Here is a 20,571-nt window from a genome sequence, read left to right as displayed (position 1 = left end):
AGGACCGCCACTGCTGATTCAGAGGAATCACAGCGGAAGTGAGAAACAAGCTCGCATTTATCCTCTCACTTACCAGAGTCTTCGACTCGACAGAGTTTATAGCACATCGGTGCAAGCTGGAGTTGAGTCAGCCTACTCGTTGGGGAGTGGGTTGAAACCGGCCATGCTGGGTTCATGTAAACGCTGCAGTTGGCTGGAGGGCCTCGTTTGAGGTGCATTTTACACTCTATTCTTGACGTGCAGTCACCTGAGTCATTGCACACCTGTGTTGTGGAAGGAGCAGCACTGTTCTCCCACATCTTGAATAGGGACCCATTATTCTTTGAGACACCTGTATTTTGATGTAAACAATACCTTATCACGTGGCGGCAAGTGGACGGGGGTGTTGGTTGGACCCATTGGGTGTTGCCTTGCGTATCATTTAATTTTTGTTGGCTGTGAGGAACCTTGACAACCACATGAAATCGCACCGCAAGGTCAAGCAAAAAGAAAATCAGAAATCCTTCAAAAATGCTGCCTTAGCAACAAAAAAGGAAAGAAAGCAGTCAAGTCCCTCCTATTTGTCGGAAAAACTTTCGCCCACGAACTTAAAAAAAAGGTTGACGGTAGAGTGTAGTAGCGACATTATAGTCTGACGCAGCTGGAGCCACGGAGCATGCTTTATTTCGCGTGAATTGTCGTTGCATACAATTCATATACAAGTTTCAGAGCCTGCAAAATGGAAATCAGTTTCTATGATGACGAAAATTGGGCTTTACAATCAATAAAAGAAATAGCTGTGGTTTAGCTCTGGTTAAACCTGGACTGACGCGATAGCTACATTTGGCCGATTAGAATTCTCTCAGTCGAGTTGCAAAGTGAGTCTTTCGCCACTCAGTTTCGCTGGGCTTTCCGCCTTCATCTTTGTCCCGCGTGGCACGGCGCATGCTCACAGCTGTGTCAGCTGTTGCGCACCGCGCCACAGGCAGGAGCAGCTGCTCCGCATTACGTGAGCAACCAACGTGACCAACGGCGCCGCCACGGAGCTCAAGTGGTGCCACACTGAAGAGTCGAACAGGTAGCGTAGTGTAGCTATTGCTACAAAAGGGGAGGAAATGTCGCGGACGATATTTCGATGTACAGTTAAGTTGTTTCGCGAGATGACATGAAAAGCCGACATATCTAAAACCACAATTTTTATTCATATTTACCTCTGATGAGTAAAAAAAAATGACTCAAAAAATAAATCTGGCCGCAACAATTACTTTATTAACTAAAGGAGAAAACACTGCCACAACCGCATTAAAATCAAACTGTATTTGACACGCTCTAGAATCTGAAATTTTTGATGTAATTCCTACATTCAATTTCAGGTGCACGTCTGAAGCTTACGTACAAAACTCATGGCGCATCCACAGACCTAAATTGGCCACCTGGTCCTAGCTAACGCTCGTGGTTATGCTGTATACGTTGTAAGATATATCGCGCAACTACTTTGCAGCTCCGTTTATATTTCACCTCCCAAAGCATAAACGTATTCTCTAATGTCAGAAAGACTCCAATTTACCCTGCATGCCTCTTAACTGCACATTTGGGGAATCATTGAAGCGTGTTTTGCCCATGCGATACCAGCACGGTACGCACTATATCATGAAATAAGTCCTTGTTCTTTGGTGCAATGAGGAGGTCTGTACACTTTCATCGGCGTCAACACTCCGATACAACTGGAGAACGCAGTGGCTTTTGTCCGTTAAAGGACCACCTTCCAGCCAATGACGCCCGCCGTTTCTCCTGACCCTGCAGCATGAAAATGCACCTAGTGGCGCCACAGTCAAGGAAAGGGTCTGGCCGTTTTCATAGAAAGAAAAGATAACTCCCTTTCATAAACAATCCCCCTTTTGTCACAATAGCAGTGTCAGGAAAATCGGCCCGCGCTGTTTGGCTGGAAGGTGTCCTTTCACGCGGACAATACACTGTGTTCTTGAGTTGTATCTGACTATAGCAGGTGTGCCTACTCATGTCGGGGGTTACGTGCTACATCAGTAGAAAATTATCATACTTCTTATTAAATAACGCAACAAAACTTTTAAATTAGTGTACTTCGCACGCGTTGTTGCTTTGAAAATAGTCGCTGGTATTTATATGCTTCAAAAATTCAGCCAATGTTTCAGTACTATGCTTGTTATCAGATATTAGCCTCCAAAATACCACACCAATCCGCATGATATTCGTACCCATCTTTCTTGTACATCAGCAACTAACACCACGTGTGCACCGCCAGTTTCGAGCACCACATAAATGAGTGTGATGTTTTTAAGCCTACAATTATTAGAAAACGGATTTCTATAGCAATTTTGCACGAAGCATATATGATTAGCATGCCGTATTCTGCAAAATCTCGCCTATAAAAGGACTTCCTGCGATCACAGGAAACCATTCCAGCCGTCCGCAGCAAATCAGTGAAGTCTGGCCAACATTTGAATTCGCGCTGCATTTATGTTTGTTCTGCACTACTCTCGTTGTGGTGAAAGCCGTGCAAAATATAAACCCTTGCCCAGATTTTGTGGCCCAGGTGAGTGCATATAAGTATTCAATTCTTCAAGCGAACAGAATTTCGATCTTCATGACATCGCATGTTTCCCACCGTATATATCGAAACATTCTGCAGGGGGCGCGAAAGAACATCGCAGAACAAGACAGCGGCCTTCAAAAAAGCGCAAAAAGAGAGCAGCCCGAAAACAGCAGAAGGAAAACAACACCATCAGGAAAAACACCACAGGTAAAATGTAAAAGTTGCACTGTGATGGGTTCATCGCTATGTTATGAAATTCTAAGTACACACGCAGATATTAACAACTAATCAACTGAAGACTGGTTTCGATGTCGGTGTAAATGTGGCATATACATTAGGAAAACGGCGAGAGCTCGTCACCGGTGCATTCCCATGGCTCCGATTACTGTTCGGAGGTTCCAGTTGTAGACTAAACCAATAAATATTTTACACGTGGCGTCACGGGCGCCATCATTGGCTGCAATAGTCCGCCAAGAAAAGCTCCTTTGTCTGGTGCTGTGGGGACTCTATTAATTTAAGGTGCTCTTGCGAACACCGGAGTTGTCATGGCATTGAAGATGCTGTCATCTGCAACGGTACACCGCTTACTTTTGTTCGCTTCTCATGTTATATGAGAACTGGTCTTCATGCTGATCTTCCATTATTTTCTCTTTTGTACATAACCGCATGTGGCAGCATGCTGAACTTCAGGAGAAGCTTGTGCGATTTGGTGAAACACTCGGTTTATAGATCGCCAGTTGCGGGTGTGTCGGCTTTCACAACAAGCATTTATCATGACGTTTTGGGAAGAAAAACAACTTCAAATTTCAAGAAAGTCTATTAATATTTCATAGCTTGCTTTAAGCACTCAGCAACCGTTAAGGAATGTCTGCGTCATTGGCCAACTTTGCAAAGTTCTGAAAATTATTTCTCAAAGTTGAGTGTTCGATTCCGTAAAGTGTGAGGTTGTCAGTGCAATACAGCATCGACGCATAGAGCCAAGCGACCACATCATTTTATGCGATAGGAAGATCATTGAATACATAGTACTATGGATCTCAATATCAACTACGGTCACAATTTCTACGTTTTGAATTCTGCTGAGGTTCTCGTTCTCCGACGGAACTCCACACCGATGCCAGTGGCGTCGGCCTCGATGCCGTACTCGCTCAACGCAAGCAAGGATTTGACGAATACGTTGTCGCTTACGCTAGCCGGACACTCACAAAAGCTGAAGCCACTATTCTGTCACGGAGAAGGAGTGTTTAGCCATCCTTTGGGCGATCGTCAAATTTCGCCCCTACCTGTAGGGGCGCCCTTTTGACGATCACCACGCCCTCTGCTGGTTGTCCTCTTTGAAAGATCCCTCTGGCCGACTGGCGCGATGGGCTCTGCGACTCCAAGAGTACGACATTCGCGTTATCTATCGTTCCGGCCGCAAACATGCCGATGCTGATGCCCTCTCACGTTCTCCTGTACCATCTGAGGCAGCGCCTTGCATATCCGCCCTGTCTTCTTTCAAGTTTGAGTTCGCTGATATGGCTTCCGAGCAAAGCAAAGACCCGTGGATCACTTGCCTTTTTGATCTCCTATCTGGCCAACCGTGTCGACCTCTTTCCCGTGCTCTCCATCGTCAGTCCGCCCGTTTAGCCATCCGACACGAGCTCCTTTACTGCCGCAACTATCTCCCGGATGGTCGCAAGTGGCTTCATGTCATTCCACACATCTGCGCTCCTTCATTTGCTCTTCCTACCACGATGATCCCCAGTGTGCCCATGCCGGATTCTTGAAGACTTTCACCCTGTCTACGACAGCGGTACTACTGGCGTGGGATGGCCCGTACAAACCAGCCGCACAAACCACCAGAAGGCCGTTTATCCTCCCCCTCCCATGACTAGTGCTCATCTGTCATCACTTTTTGTGCACACTGCAAAGGACTGAATGACTTGCCCAACGTCGTCGTACTTCACTCCGACCCCTCTTCATTCAAACAATCCATCAAATCAACTATGTGCCCTGAATTCCACTATCTCATATAATACCCCTTTAAAGGGGATTTGAGGCTGCAAGAAATAAAGAAACTATTAAGAAGGAAATAACGCACCTTTTGAATTCTGTTCAGTTAGTTTGGGTCTCTCCGTTGGTGGTTTTTGGTTGGAGGTGCGCGGATTTGCCCTGATCGCCCGTTTCACTATTGCTATTCGCAGCACTGTATACTCCATCCCCTTAAGATGCAGTGTACCGTAGAAGCGACCACTTTCGATATAGGAGCCATAGCATAAAGTGTATGCGGACTCCGAGGTATCGGTGGCTATTTTGCACTTCTTCAAATTTCACCTCTGCTGCTGACAAAATGCGGACTTTATGGCACTTCACTCTTAAAGGCGAAGCATCAGCGTCCTACACGTCCTCTGCTGCTTCAGCAGCAATTATTTTATGGATTCCCTAAATGAGTTGTTGTAGATAGTGTATACACCACTGAGCATTTACTGCATAATCATGAAATTTTCCCGGGAATTCACCTGTGAGGATGTCTGCACTGGAGCACTCCTGTGCACAGCGCTGTGCACAAGGAGCTAGCGCTCATTTGCGTGGAATAAATGGTGTGCTGCAATTTAATCATACGAAATAACCTGATTTCCGGTTTGTACCGTTGTTCTTTACGCAGCGCAACAACTCTGTGGGAAGTCCCAATGCGATCTTGCGCCCGGAAAACACTTGGTAGCCGGATTGCTGACATTGCTTAGGACCAGCGCTTCTCCCTAATTGTTCCTGCTTGTGTGACGCAAAGAAGACATCAAATTAAATCACTATATCCAGAAATATATTAGATTGTCATCCGCATTAAATGAAAGGACCTTATAGTTATACACTACCAGAGATGGCGACGACTAGGAGCCCAGGGTGAGGGGGAATAGGGGGGGGGGGGGGGTCACCCTGCAACATATTTCCGGGATCAAACCCACGTCTTTCCGTTTAGCGGCCGAGTGCCACAACCCCTGAGGAACCGCGGGGGCCCAAGTTGAAAAAGTGCCGTCCTACAGAAAGCGTAGATGTCTCAGAAACGTATATTCGAGCTGTGTATTGAAGCGCACACGAGTGATCTTTAGCATCTAAATTAGAGATGTACGTTTAAGGTAAATTTCGTCCGTGGTTGACAGCAGTCGTGCAAACATCATGCGGCACCCACTGAAACCACACGTCGAAATGTACGGCACTGGTTCGGCAGGCGCGCGCGTAGTCGAGAGGACCGAAACGAGATGGAGGGCGCACAAGGTAATGAAGAACGCGAAGTAAGAGAAATGCTTTCGCATTACGGCACCTAAGTAGACCTAAGTGACCCCTGGAACTTTTCGCATTCATATCTAAAGCCTATATATTTGGGTTGGTTATATTCTGTGAATTTCCATATCGCCTGATTATCGGTGTGAATATGGCTTATTAACGAGATAGCGTTAAAGGCCCTGTTCTCCAGAAAATCCGGCATATTTGTTGTGATCAATAGACCAGGAGCATTACTCTGATATGTCGTGCCCGACGAAGCAACCTAGGAGACAGCTGGGACACCTAGCCCACGTGACCTTGGGCCGTTATCAAAACCTGACCACCTGATAGCAAACTGCCCCCTCCGCGGGCGGCAGGTAAATAAATACTTGGTTGCTCGGGAAGAGTGACTTCGGACGCACATTTCTTTTATTTTTAATTCAATCAAAACCAAAATAAACTAAAGCAACATTTGTACTAGCATCTGGATCCTTAGCTCGAAGGATAGTTGGAATCCATGTACATAATGTTCAGAACACTAAATCAGCAAACAGCACAGACAGGGAAAGCTCTCAATGGAGCCAAAAAAAGTGACAACCAATTGCAATAGTACGACATTAGCCATGTAGAGAAGTTAGTGTTTTCCTTTATTTTGATTGTGATTTCATTCAGATCATAGTTCCTATAAACAGAAGAGTCCATTTGTCACACACATTTTTTTGTTATTTGGAGTGAGAAAATTAGTTACCGCAACGCTTCGCATGGCCCACCGCTGGAAGCTTCTCCCATCGCAGGGCAGTCACGCAATGCTTTACAGCTGGACCATAGCTTTATGAGGGATATGAGGACTCCAAGGGTTCTATGAGTGCAAAGCAGAGGATGACCGTCTGCTTATGCGGCAATTAGTCCTCTATGGTATCGCATCAGTCCCTAAAGGCGGTGCCGAGTTTCCCCTCCACCATCCAAATTTTTTTTGAGTAATAAAAAGAAATTTTTTGAAGCAAAGCTACAGGTGTTAAAATTTCTGATTTTGTTTCTCGCACCTGGTATTTTGAGACAAAACTACTCATTCAGGAAAATTATTTATTTTATTTCCACAGTAGCCGCTGCGGTGGCACAGTGGTTAAGGCGCTCGTCTACTGATACGGATTTCCCGGGCTCAAACCAGACCTTGCGGCCATGTTTCGATAGAGGCGAAACGCAAAAGCCGCCCGGGTTCGATGTGATGTCAGGCCACGTTAAAGATCACCAGTTGGTAGAAATTTCCGGAGACCTACACTACGCCACATCTTTCTTCTTTTGATCTCTCAGAACCTTCATTATTCCTTCCCTTACGGCGCGGTTCAGGTGTCCGCCGAGATGTGAGGCAGATGCTTCGCCATTTGCTTTTCCCAACAACCAATTTTCATATTAATTATTCCTCCTAGAAAATCTGTCTGTAACATGCGTTATTTACCTCCATTAATTATTCGCATGTAACTACCGATGCCGTTTCCTTTGTGTTCAATGAACCCCTACTGCTCGCCGTAGCAAATGCTCCCGAGCGCTTCATTTTAGATCCTCAGCTACGCCGGCGCACAGTGTACTCCGTTCATGCACTTAAAACAAAATAAAACGTCCATTTGACGAATGTTTCTTGTTTTCTTTAATTCAGCGCTGCTTTTCGAGCGGCACCACATTGCACCTCGCTTCGCGGTTTGAAAGTGGTCGGCACTGAGCTGCAGCTTCAGACATCTGTAGCAGCGGCGGCGCTGTCACAGATATTACGTCAGCCAGCCACATACGGTGTTCTGAGGCCGTATTTTCCAGCTATTTTTACTATAATTTTCGCGCAGAAGGTGCACAAAGCTTTGTTGAATGAAAATTAGGCGATTCACGCAATTTTTTTTCGATCAAGTAATTAGTCGAGATAGCTGCATATTTAGCCAGTGGTCGAAGCTCATCGGTGATTACGTAACATATAATTTTCTCAGACACGTAGCTAGACAACAGCACAATCGACTATGTTGCGCTTTTACCTTGGTTAATCTTGAAGGCCAAAGTACCGGTATGTTGCGTTTTCCGAAGTTGAACCTCGCTGAGTAGAGCAGTCCTATGGCCGGCTCCGCGATGAAAGGAATCTTTCTGCCTGAAAGATGGGACCTAATGTCAGTGCTGTATCGCATCATCACGTGGCTCCACACTCGGCGGCCAGGCGACGTGTTTGTACCTCCCTACCTTTCCCTGAATAGTGATCCCCTAATCACACATACATACGCATAAACCGTTCACCTTCACTGAACCATTTCGTAAATCCAGTTAATCAACTTTAATTATCAACGCACTAATTAATTTAGTCACAATTAAATATGCACGCATAAGTGCATGTGCTTAATAAACGACATCAAGTCAAAGACCAAAACGTATTCCCCGGGTCGATAGGTATCCAACTTACACCTACGAGCATTTTTGGTCCGTGGTTGGCCTGTACATCTTTCAATCCAATGGTCGTGGGTTCAATTACCATCTAAGTCACCTTTATTCGCAATTACGTTTTTCACCAAATAATGCACGTTAGCGCATATTTATGTCTTCCACTGTACCGGTTCCGCGTGCTGACTGAGCAGCATATCTAAATACGGGAAGCAAGAGTGTGACCGCACTGGGATGTTTGAATTAGCCACGCGATTCTGGTTTTTATGACGTAATTACTCTGTTAAATCGGTATTTTATGGCCACGCCGCCGATCAACGACGACACAGGTTTCTCTGCGACATGAAGCCTTTACGGCCAACGAGCTAAAAAAGAAAGGCAGGGCTGCAGCACTTTTTTGAGAGTGGTGGCGGGACGCTATGCGCCCCAATCTCGCCGCTACAGTATGAGTGAAGAGCACCCAATGCGACTTCACTTGACACTGGCACATTTTTTGGATGTTTCGATGCAAGTGCCGTGCGCCCTGCACGGTGCGCGTTAGGACACGCGGACACCAGGATCCCTGCTTCGTAGAGATTGTAGGCACTGAATCAAACGAGTGAATCACATGGAACTTATCACATTCTTTACCCGCCCGCGCGAGAATGGGGGCTTTTTTTGGAGTCACTCCATGCACTCTTGTAGTGCGATCGCAACGGAGATAGCAAGACTGCTATGCGGCCGCGCTGCTGCTGTACCCGTGCAGTTTTATAAAGGACTATAGGTCAGTCCTATTCTTTTGCAAAGAATTCAAACGAATGAGCCATAACACTTTTATTAAGACATGTATTTCGCATGAAGTGTAACATACAAAGGGCATCACATTCTGAGGACAATACGTCTCTCCAGAGTTATACTGAGAGAAACGAAATAAAGTTGGGTTCGAAAACTGGCTTCACAGCAAAAAGCCCAGCAGAGAGTACATTGATAAGCGCGTCTGCATTATTCATAATGACTACTTTGTTCAAAAAGTTCAATAGGTTTCCGTTTTATCATATACACTATTTTAAATACAAGTTCGGTGGTAGTCCGCGTTCATTGTTGATTGATCAATATAACATAGAACAGTGTGCGTACCGCCGCGGTGGTGCAGAGGTTATGGCGCTCGGCGGCTGACCCGAAAGACGCGGATTCGATTCCCACCGCGGTGGTCCAATTTCAGTGCAGGCGAATTAATAGAGGCCCGTGTTCTGTGCGATGTCAGTGCATATTAAAGAATCCGAGGTGGTCGAAGTTTTTGGGGCCCTTCACTACAGCGTTGCTCATAGCCAGGGTCGCTTTATGATGTTAAACCCCCCTAAACCAAACACAACAGCGTACCCATATTATTTGGCATTGTTATATTCAAATGCGGCGTTACCCACCCCACCTGTAGTACATTTCAGAGAAAACAAACAGTAGTACTTGTAAATAGATAAAAACAAAGCCAGCTACAGTAAGGCGCCGATATTCGAGCGTACAATGCGCGGATGTGCTGCTTCACTTTCAGTCTTCCAGGAAGGCTAGTTCCCATTCGGGAATTGGAGCCAGCATAACCGCAAAGTAGGCTTCGTCAGATATGCAGCCGACGTCCACGGAGTCTCTATTTTCTCCCGGACGGAGCTCCGCTATGTCTTGACTTGTCCCGCCATCGTTGTTCAGGTTCCTTCGCCGAGGATTGGAAGCATCGGCACAGTCCCCACACCAGAGGGTCCGGCCTCCTCGTTGTCGCTGCGGCTCCGCTTTCCCTTGAAAGACTCGGGGGCCCGGATTGCAGCTGTCAAGGTAAATGGGCGAGCAGTAAATACCAGAGAGCTCTTTGCTGCGCAACTGAACTACAGAAGTGTCTGATTGGTTAGAACAATGAAAAAATTAGACGTGGCCTACATCCTGCTGCTTTTTACTGGCGTCCCTCCTTCGCCTCGTTGTAACAAGAGATGGAGCATGAATGGAAATCTAGGGTGTGTAGCAGGCGACGCCAAAGTATACCACGTGCTTTCTGAAGTGAAATTACATCGCACAAATATGTGGCGTTTGACACGCCCGCTTTGCGAATACAGTAACCCAAGAAGAGCGCCAAATGCGACAAGCTGTGATTAAGTTGCGTACGAGGATACTGGCAACAACTGCATGCGCAAGCGGCTTGGGCGAAACAGGGCTTTATCAACGTTGGGACATGAAGAGCACAAACCACAGGCACGGCGACACAAGATCAGGAGAGAGAAATCGGGACCAGTTTGAACCCATGATAATTCCGGTTATTCAACGCAACCGCTATCACATAAACAACACGGTTGCTTATGTGACGGTAGCACATTCCAAAATGAGCACATTGAGAAGGGGCAGGAATTGGTAAAAGAGCGTTCAAAAATCGTTTTGCTGAAAAAAGCTCGATTAAAATAGCAATTGAGGGTGAGGGGCGCGTGATTGTCAGCGACAAAGCTGAATGATCTTCAACCCCCCCCCCCCCCCGTCACAAAAAAAAGATACAGCGCACGCGGAAGGAATGCCTGTATCCATGCTTTCATAATAAAGCTTAGCTGCGAGACAGAGCTTGTAATGTCTAACCTTCTACTTTGTCAATGCGCGCTTGTTTTCGTTTTCAAGATGTACTACGTCCGACTAGCTTAAAACACCATTCGTCTGCAAGGTCCGTTTACCCAGAAGAGCATATTTGTGTTAGCATTGTATATGCAATATTTTTTTGAATAAATCAGCGCTCTGTTTATGACTGCGTAGCCCGGGCCTTATGATTGTAAAGCGGGGCATGCAATTTTAAGAGGGCTCACCAGCCACGAGGCAACTCAGATTTGAACTTTTTCTCTCGATAGATGGCAGCACTTAAGTGCCACAAAAGGGAGGGAACTTCTATTTCCCCTCCAGGTCTGTAATTCCTACCGCGACAGCTCATTGACCCCGCCACGAAAGTATTAGTCATTCGGCGAACAAAAATTAGGGCTTAGAACTTTCTGTTTATATCCTGTCAAAGCTGGGAGACGGAAGCACAAAAGAATAACCGGTCTCAAGGGGTGGTTGTCATAGAATGGACTTCTTTCCAGTAACCCATAACACAGCTGCCAGAAGGAAAAGTACGTTTTCCGGATGGGTCCCCCCTAAACTCCCTAGCATATTTTCTGCAAAAACATATTTACAATGGTAGGGTGGGGTATACAGCCTGTAGTTAGAAGCGGTGCTGGTTTCGCCTAGCCAGAACAGATAAGTGTGAGTCATCTTCTGACACACATTGGGAACATTTCCCCTTCGGCTCTCCGGCCAGCTATTCCGTATTCCGCGTATTCCTCCATTGCCACTCGCGATAAAAGCCAGGTGACCATGTTTGAGTGTGGAGGCCGATTGGACGACGTGACCTCAGTGAAAACCTTTTAACGCTCTCATTTTTTGTGCTTTCCAGTGTTTAATTTGCATTGATTTTGTTGTTGTTGACCGTACGTTCTGTTTAAGCATCCGGCCGACGCTTCTTTGACAGAAGTAATGCCGCGAAACTGTTGTACTACTTGTTTGTTCGAGTTCAAAACCACTGGCGCGCGGGGAATATCACTGTTATGCAAGATGCGATCAGCGTTATCTGGAAGGATTGGAGCCAGGCGCAACTATTTCGACATTATTCTGGGTGGTTGCAGCGGTTTTTACCGCCTTATCTTGAAGCTTCCTCTTCGATGACCAACCAACACGTTTGTTGCTATTGGCGTCGCCAAATTCTTCAGTTTATTTATGGGTGATAGTCACTTCAGTAACTAAATTACTGCTGAAATACTTCGTTTCATGTTTCCTTCACTGCTTATAATTTCCCCACGGAACAAATCAGACTTCGGTAAAAGGATTAGATGTGTGGTTTGCAAAAGCACTGAGACCGTCCTGTTGCTATTACTAAAGCGGCTGTTTGGGCTTGTTGGTCAGTGAACATGGCCATCCGGTCGCCGCATTCTTGACCGAGTCCACATCCAACACACCATCACCTTTGAGGAACGGGTACGGGCGCCAGAACCCCGGAGACGCGCCCTCAGGGTCCGACCCATTCCCCGCAACATGTCACACTGACCACAATGGCCGTCGCCAGGCGCGTGCGGAAGCAATGGAGCGACATTATGGTCGACAACAACACGCGTACTACGTGAACATTGCCGGTCCCCACCGTGGGGGGTGGTTCACCGCAGCAGTGTTCCACGACAACACCACAGTGGCAGTACTCACTTTCCGCGCCTACAGCGCAACACACGCGGAGGAAATCGCGATTGCGCTCGCACTCTCTCCCACAAGTGGAACACATCATTACCGACTCGAACTGGGCCTGTCGGAAATATGAGCTGGGTTGGATACCTCCTCTCGCCTGGCGCATCCTACAAAATTGCTGTCGGTCCAGCGACCCTCCAAACTGTAACCTCATCTGGCTCCCGGCCACAAGGGACTCCAGGGCAATGAGTTAGTCGATATGGCGGCCCGCGCGCTCTCTGCCCGGGCACTCACACTTGCTCAGGAAGCCTACTACGAGCCTACCCAATATCTAATTGCATTCAAAGACATCACTACATATTATAGGGAACAGTCATCGTCGCTTTCCGGAACCCTGTAAGGGTCTCCGGAGAACAGACGAACGGCTTCTCAAAATTTTTACAAATATAATGCTGTGCCCGGCAGTATTGAAACACTTCAATTCACAATTTGATGGTGGCTGCAGGTTGTGCGGAGCGACGTTCTCGGACGTTTTCCATAAGGTCTGGGCCTACCCTTCCAATTCCAATCCACTATTCCCAATCCTTCATCTCCCACCCTTCTAGGGAGACCTGAGAGGCGGCGCTGCTCAACTGCCATGACCTGCAGCCCCAACGAACCTTGGTCGCCAGGGCGCGAGCATCGCTATACGCCATTGGGGCTCTGGAAAAGTGCCTCCACCTAGATTTGTGAGGACCAGGGCCATAGGGCCTGGGCCCAAACACCTCCTTGTAAATAATAAATGTTTACCACCACCACCACCACCCGCGTTTTCACTTATTTCCTGTATTGTAATTTTTTTTTCGGTATTTAATTCTGCCGTGCTAATTCCTTACCCTGAGTGTTTGAGGTCAACTCAGCCAGTCATACCAAGCTACCTGCTGCTGTTGGAGACACAGCCTTTCAAGCCCGCACGCGCTATCTTTACATGCTACAAACCCACAGATCCTGTTCTTCGGAACCGGCCTTTTCCTTTTCACAATTTTGCATGTCAATCGGTTATCAACTTATCAACCATACGGTTATCAACGGTTATCAGCCATAACGCCTGGACAAGATACTAACACAATTCCTACTTCACACCTTTCTATCCTTCCCAGGGCTTTCCTCCTCGGAACGATGACCCTATCGAAACCCCACCAATCATGAACGCTTTGCTCAGACGAAGACAAGTCCTCTGTTGAATCGTTGGCGAGCACCCTGAGGCTGTCCTCGCATGTTAACTTTGTGACTTACTCTGGACTATTTTGGTTAAAGGGCGCTTCATGGCTCTTGTATGGGGTATATTTTCATACTTCACAAGTAGGGTTGTTTGTTCTGGATGAGTGTTTTCCCCGATACCCTTAATGCGCGGCGCAGTTTCAACTCGAGTACTTATGAAGCCAATATTGGTAAAAAAGAAGTTCATGTCCGTAAATAGTCCCGCCGCATATCGTAAATTTGTCGCAGCTCTGACCGCCCTTACGTGGGTTGAGCCGCGTCGCACTTGGTGTAACCGAGCGAGACCATAAATATATCATTAAATAATAAATCGCCGCAACTGGGATTCGGACCCGCGGCACCGCAAACATGTCAACATCGCTGGTCACTGCTCAAGAGCAGTAGACTATCCCATTTTTTTCAAAATTTTTTTTTATTACAATGATGCGTTGTTTTATGTACATGAGCTATCTACAAATTCATTCATTCATTCATTCATTCATTCATTCATTCATTCATTCATTCATTCATTCATTCATTTATTGTACCCTTAAAGGCCCTTTTCGGGCATTACATAAGGGGGGGGGGGGAAACAGTTGAAATACAAAGTAAAGAGAATAACAATGTTAGTAGAGTAAAATACAACACAATGCAAAAAGGATCTGGAATACACTGTGAAATGTTAAAATGCAGTTCTAATCAATACATGGTGGCGGATAGGCTAAATAGGGAATAGTAACAAGAAAAAATAAATGGTAAAAATCAAAGCATGAGGTTGCTTTTTTCATTTGATGTAATTTTCGATTAGTGCGTCTCTAAATTTACTAGCGTCACGCTTGTTTACGATGTGATCTGGTAACTGGTTCCAATTTTCTATTGCTGTAGGTAGAAATGATTTATTGAAGGCTATTTTAGAACTATGTAAACGCTGAACACTCAGGGAATTGAAGAGGCGACGCGATGTTCGGATGGCAGGTAGGAGTAATGAGTGACGGAGGTAAGGAAAGTTGTAATACAATTTATGAAGAAGGCAAAGTCGTGAGATTTTTCGACGGTTCTCAAGTGGTAGCAGATTGAGTGTTGATTTAATCCTGGTGATACTGTAGTATCTGTCATAATTTGAGGTTATGTAACGTGCTGCGCGGTTCTGAATAGCTTCTAGGGTGTTAATTAAGTACGCCTGATGAGGGTTCTATATAGAAGATGCATATTCAAGTTTACTACGAATGAAGGTTTCATATGCCAAATTACGGACAGAAGGAGGAGCCAAGTATAACGATCGTCTGATGAAGCCGAGTGATTTGGATGAATTGGCCACTAATTTGAAGATGTGTTCGGACCAGGTTAAATTGCTGGAAATGATGACTCCGAGGTATCGGTAGGATTGCACATTTGTTAATGTGTTTGAAAGCAATCAATAAGCGTAAGTGAGGCTAAAATGTTTGCGAGATACTTGCATGTATTGGCATTTTGAAATGTTTAGCGACATAAGCCACTCAGAGCACCATCGTTCAATTACGTTCAAGTCGTTCTGGAGTAATAATTGGTCCCTGTTAGTAGCAATGCGGTGATAAAGAATGCAATCATCTACAAAGAGGCGAATTGTGGAAGAAATACCAGAGGGAAGATCATTAATGAAGGTGAGGAAAAGAAGAGGGCCAAGGACCGAACCTTGTGGTACACCAGACAGCACTTTAGTAGGACCTGAACAATGGTTGTCTATTACCGTGTACTGAGAACGATCTATTAGAAAACAGTGTATCCATGCAACAATTAGAGGGTCAATGGACAGACCGGAAAGTTTAGACATGAGACGATGGTGGGATACGCGATCGAAAGCCTTAGAAAAGTCTAAAAAAATGATGTCAGTTTGGAATGAAGAGTCCAGATTTAAGTGAAGATCAGTAGTCAATTCAAAAAGCTGAGTTTCGCAGGAGAGACCGGAGCGGAAACCATGCTGTTTAGTGAAAAAGAAAGAGTTATGATCGAGATGCGATGCGACTTGTGAGTATATTATGTGTTCGAGAAGTTTACAGGCAATGCATGTCAAGGAAATGGGGCGATAATTGGATGGGTCTGATCGGTTACCAGCCTTAAACACCGGCACAACTTTACTTATTTTCCAATCTTTAGGTAGTTCACCCGTTGATATAGACTGTTCAAAGATTACCTTCAGGAATTGACTGGAAATGTCCTTGGTACTTTTAAGTAATTTCGCGGGTATTCCATCAGGCCCAGGTGCGCTCGATGTTTTAAGATTGTCAATTAATTTTGTAATACCATCTGTTGTAATGCAAACTGGGCGCATCTGAGAAAAATTTGAGTCTGGAAATGTTGGTATGTTCAAGGGAGGTTCGTGGGTGAAAACTGACGAAAAATATGAATTCATGACGTCTGAATGGTGTTCAGTGAGAACAGATGATCCGTCTTGGTTGACCAAGGTGATGTTTTGTGAACGACTGGTGCTTGGTGTCAGTAAGGTCCAAAACTTCTTCGGGTTTGTGTGAATAATATTCATCAGGTCCTGGTGGAAGAACTTTTTTAGTGCTCCGTAACAAACCTATATATTCGTGAAGACATGCAAAGTATTTTTTCCATTTTGAAGGAAAATTCGAATTTTTTGCCTCACGGTAAAGGCGTTTTTTTCCTTGTGATAGTCTTCTTAGCGCGCTAGTGTACCACGGTCTTCGAGCATCACCACGTATACGAATGAGGGGAACGTACGTGTCAACGAGTGATAATAGTTTGTTTTTATAAAGTAGCCAGTTATCATCCACTGTTCGACTACATGGCGATAATCGGAAGTGCGAAAAGAACTGGCTCAGCTCGATGTTGATCTTAGCGAAATCGGCTTTCTTGTAACTGCGGATGTATTTTATGGAAGGTTCACTGACGGGAATTGAAATCGAGAGATCAAAAAGCAACATTTTATGATCACTCAGGAAATCAACACATGACAATGACTGGATGAGTTCGGGATCTGAGGCAAAGATAAAGTAAAGAATGTTTTTTCCACGGGTTGCTGTTTTAACTGTTTGGGTAAGGTTAAATGAGAGAGTCATATCAAGAAATTCGTTCGACTGTTGAGAAGGTGCATGCAGATGATTTCATTCAATGTCTGCGAAATTGAAATCTCCACAAACCACGTGTTCAGCGTTTGGAAAGAGGGAATGCAAGTTCAAAAGCACACTGTTAAGCTCGTCAATAAAAGAGCGATCACAATCAGGCGCGCGGTAGCAAGCAGTAATAATGACTGTAATTGACGGTAGGGATATTCGGACACACATTATTTCGTGACTGCAATTAAGTTTGACAGGAAATGAGGGTATACTAGATTTTATAAAAACAAGCACTCCACCTTCCCTGCGGCCCTCCCGGTCAAGCCTATGAAAGGTGAACACTTTGTCATCATGAAGTAGCTCGCGGTTTTCGATGTCGGAACTTAGCCATGATTCAGTAAAAATGGCGATGTCGGCGTTGTTACCATGCAAGAGGGATTCTATGCCTTCTCTTTTTGATAAATAACTGCGGATGTTTGCGAGCATAACTGCCATGGTCTTATAAGCAGGTTTTCTATTCCGACCTTTTGAATAGGGAGGACGAGGGGAAAGCGCAGGCGTAGCCGCTGGCGATAACCGCTGTCTTGGTCTCTAAAACGGAATCAGACTCGGCATCGTAGAAAAACTGCTTTCCGTTCATGACAAGTTTATCGAAGCGGATCTTATACTTTCCACCATGCTCCTGAGCAAAATTGTATAGCTTTTGACGGGCTAATCGGACACGTGCTGAGTAGTCTTCTCGAATTGAGTAGGCTGAATTTTTTAGCTTTGGGGTAGCAAACAAAATATTTGTCTTATCTTTAAAGTTAGCAAATGCGGCAATGATGGGGCGGTTCTTTCCGGGTTTGAAACGGCCAAGTCTGTGAGCGCGTTCAATCGCATTCTCACTGATATATAGTTATGTCTAGTTCCTTTGAGCAGACAGAGATTACATGCAACTCAGACCGTGTCCATGCTTCGTCACTGGCATCGGGAATTCCAAAGAACAGCAGGTTTGATCGGCGAAGACAGTTTTCCGCGTCATCGCATTTGTCGTTCAACCGTTTAACTTGCGCTGTCAGTTTTTGCACAAAATCTGAGTCTACATTGCTTGACCTCTGATTTTCTGCTTTTTCCAATGCGTCTACCCGCAAAGAAAGGCTGCTCACAATGTTCTCGATGTTTGTATGAGCTGAGCGGATAAGTGTAAGTTCTGAGAGTACGGAATTTTGTGCGACTTCTAATCGGGCTATTGCCTCAGCAATTGTTTCAAGTGAAACACCTGCGCCATTTTCGTCGGGTCCGGGATTGAGTTCCACATCACCAGACACGACAGGCCGTAAGTATACAGAACACGCATTGAGCGAGGACCAACATACATAACATAATAGACGACGGCAAAAATCACTCGTGTCTAGGGGGCACGACACCGCGAGAAAGAACGGATCACTAGTGCGTACGCACGCAGCGTGCGGAAAGTAACTGACCTGCATTGCAAAGGGCATGGTCATGACCGTATCCTCTGCGGCGTCGGGCCCCAACTGATTCCAAGGTGTCGGTGGCTTTTCTAGTAGTCGATTAACGCCTCCCGCGCAGATAGCGAGGTTAGGTTGCCAGACAGGTGGTTGGTAGAGTGCTGCAAATGGCGGGCGGGAAGTGGCCTCAGCTGCAGGATAATTCTCTGCCCGCAGGTTCCAAGCAGATCCGTTGCTGTGGTCAGCCGGGAAATCGCTGTCGCTGGCGTTGAAGACGAGCGTTATGCTCCACAGGATAGCCTGCACTGCAAAGGGCATGTTCATGACCGTATCCTCTGCGGCGTCGTGCCCCCATAAATATTAAGAGAACAGTGGCAAATCAACACGCATAAGCAAGGAACCAAGTGTACAGAGTCAATTCGAAGCACGAAGCTCAGAAAACATAATACGACACACCTAAGCAACAAAGATGTAAAAAAAGGCAACGAATAACACAGCACGAAGAGTGAGTGCCGCTCCGGTTCACACTTGTTCTGGGCATACATTTCTTTTAGGTAGCCGAAGATGCGTCTTTTAAAAGGCAAAACAGGCTTGCGCTGGGAACTGCAGATCGTCGTGTTTTTCAAATAATTCTGATATCGTTCTAATATTCACATTCTCTTGCGCTGGCACAGCACATCACCATCTTCTTTAACTAATAAATCGAACCCTTCTCGAGACATGCCGACGACCCTGCAAAACAAGAAACTGGGCCTACATAGCGTGAGACACAGACAAAGGTGCTTTCGATTTCTGCATTAGAGAGAGTCGAATTCGAACTTCAATTTTTTTCTCCCCAATACGTGGCACTGAAGTGTGCTGGAAAAAAAGTTGAGAAGAAAGCCTACGTGTGACAAACGGTTGTTTTAAAACCTAACCAGTACGTGGAATGCATAAAGAGTGACATTTGGAAGAGAGAAAAATGTCGAGATTGTTAACAAGGCTGCACAACAGGTATATACTGCTACTGAAACCCGCAAAATTTTATTCTTCTACGCGCCACCATTTCTCGCTTCTTTTTTTCTAATATTGTCGCCTTGTGGTGACGGCACTCGAAACAGTGAGGAAGGCAGTCAAAAGTTCATCTGAAAGAAAATTGTTTATTGGGCTGACCTGCGCCCACAACAGACTGAATCACTCGGCGGCTGCGAAAACAACAAGCGTGCTCGGCAGTCGTCAACAGAATGCCCGCCCATCTCGGCCGTGCTCAATTTAAAGCTGATAGCGAACTTAGGAGCTAAAGCGTGCAAAGTTACTAGAACATTCTGGAACAAGGTAGAATGGGCTCCAACTGGATGCGACCAATCGAGATAAATGTGTTCCCGCCTTGCATACACAAAGTGATGAAGCGGCGTGGCGGCAGCCTTTGAAGATTCGTGGAAATATCAAAGTTATTTGCTTCTAAACCGAATGTATTGCATCGTGCAGTCACAGCACGCAACGACAGAGCTGCCGCTTTGGATGCACAATGCGCTCGGCTGAGTCGATGTGGCATTCGTCATCGCCGGATGTTCTGTAGTGCGCATACACGAAAAGAGGAGAGTATTTATAAGAGCTACTAAGAGCCTCATTAGGCGGCAGCGAAACTAAAAGGCTGTAGTCCATTTGGTTCTGTTGCGAGATAAATTAGCCTTTCGTTTCTCAATGAATAAGAGGTAAGATAGAATACTCTTTTTGTTTCAATAATGGGTTAAAAGCAGACAAAACATGAGTCATTTTCTCCGAATACTATTTTGTCATGTATCTTGCAATCTGAAATGCCCTTTTGATGCACACACGGTTTGACTGATTCACCTGAAAACTGACATCTTTCTTGCCTTCTTTATTCTTATGCACGGATTACCAGCATGCAAACAATTTTTCACCCCACCGTGTTCTGGATCAGTTTTTATGTTGTATTGCAAGACGTCCGAGAGTGAATATCGCCATTTAGAAATGTCACAGACGAACCGTGCGTCAAAAGCGGGAATGTCTGCAGTGTCCGACTGCGCTAGCTGTACAGATGGTCAAATTGCTTGATGGCAAACGTCAGCTCCCAAACGCCGTTTCGAGCGGGCGGGATTCGCTTCGTCTTCGTTGCACGGGAATGAGCGCGACGGCTTCACGTAAATTCGGGGCGCAATATTTCCCGCCGTGCCAATTTCGGTACGGAAGTTTCTTTGGGTGATGCCATTTAGTGGAGAACTTTACGACGAAGGCTTCAGATAAGCAGGAGCAGGAAGAAACCTCTTGATATAAGGAGGAGGTGGTGAACTATCTTAGTCTAAGGAGCTGTTTTAGGCACATCGGCCAATATGCACCGTGAGTGTGAATAGTCTGCGAAGAAAAATTAATGGTTATTTCTGTTTCTCGCCGGATACAACCC

The 20,571-nt window shown here is 45.7% G+C and overlaps 1 protein-coding gene across 9 annotated transcripts in view; it reads left to right on the top strand.

Moving 5' to 3' along the window:
• LOC144121544 (uncharacterized) overlaps positions 1 to 20,571 on the top strand; it is a 75,318-nt gene that overhangs the window by 18,765 nt on the left and 35,982 nt on the right. The gene's annotated exons all lie outside the window — the stretch shown is intronic.

Source organism: Amblyomma americanum, chromosome 2 (assembly GCF_052857255.1).
Source record: "Amblyomma americanum isolate KBUSLIRL-KWMA chromosome 2, ASM5285725v1, whole genome shotgun sequence".
Taxonomy (NCBI): Eukaryota; Metazoa; Arthropoda; class Arachnida; order Ixodida; family Ixodidae; genus Amblyomma; species Amblyomma americanum.
The sequence above is the reverse complement of the archived record's forward strand: the minus strand, read 5'-3'. Positions and strand labels throughout refer to the sequence as shown.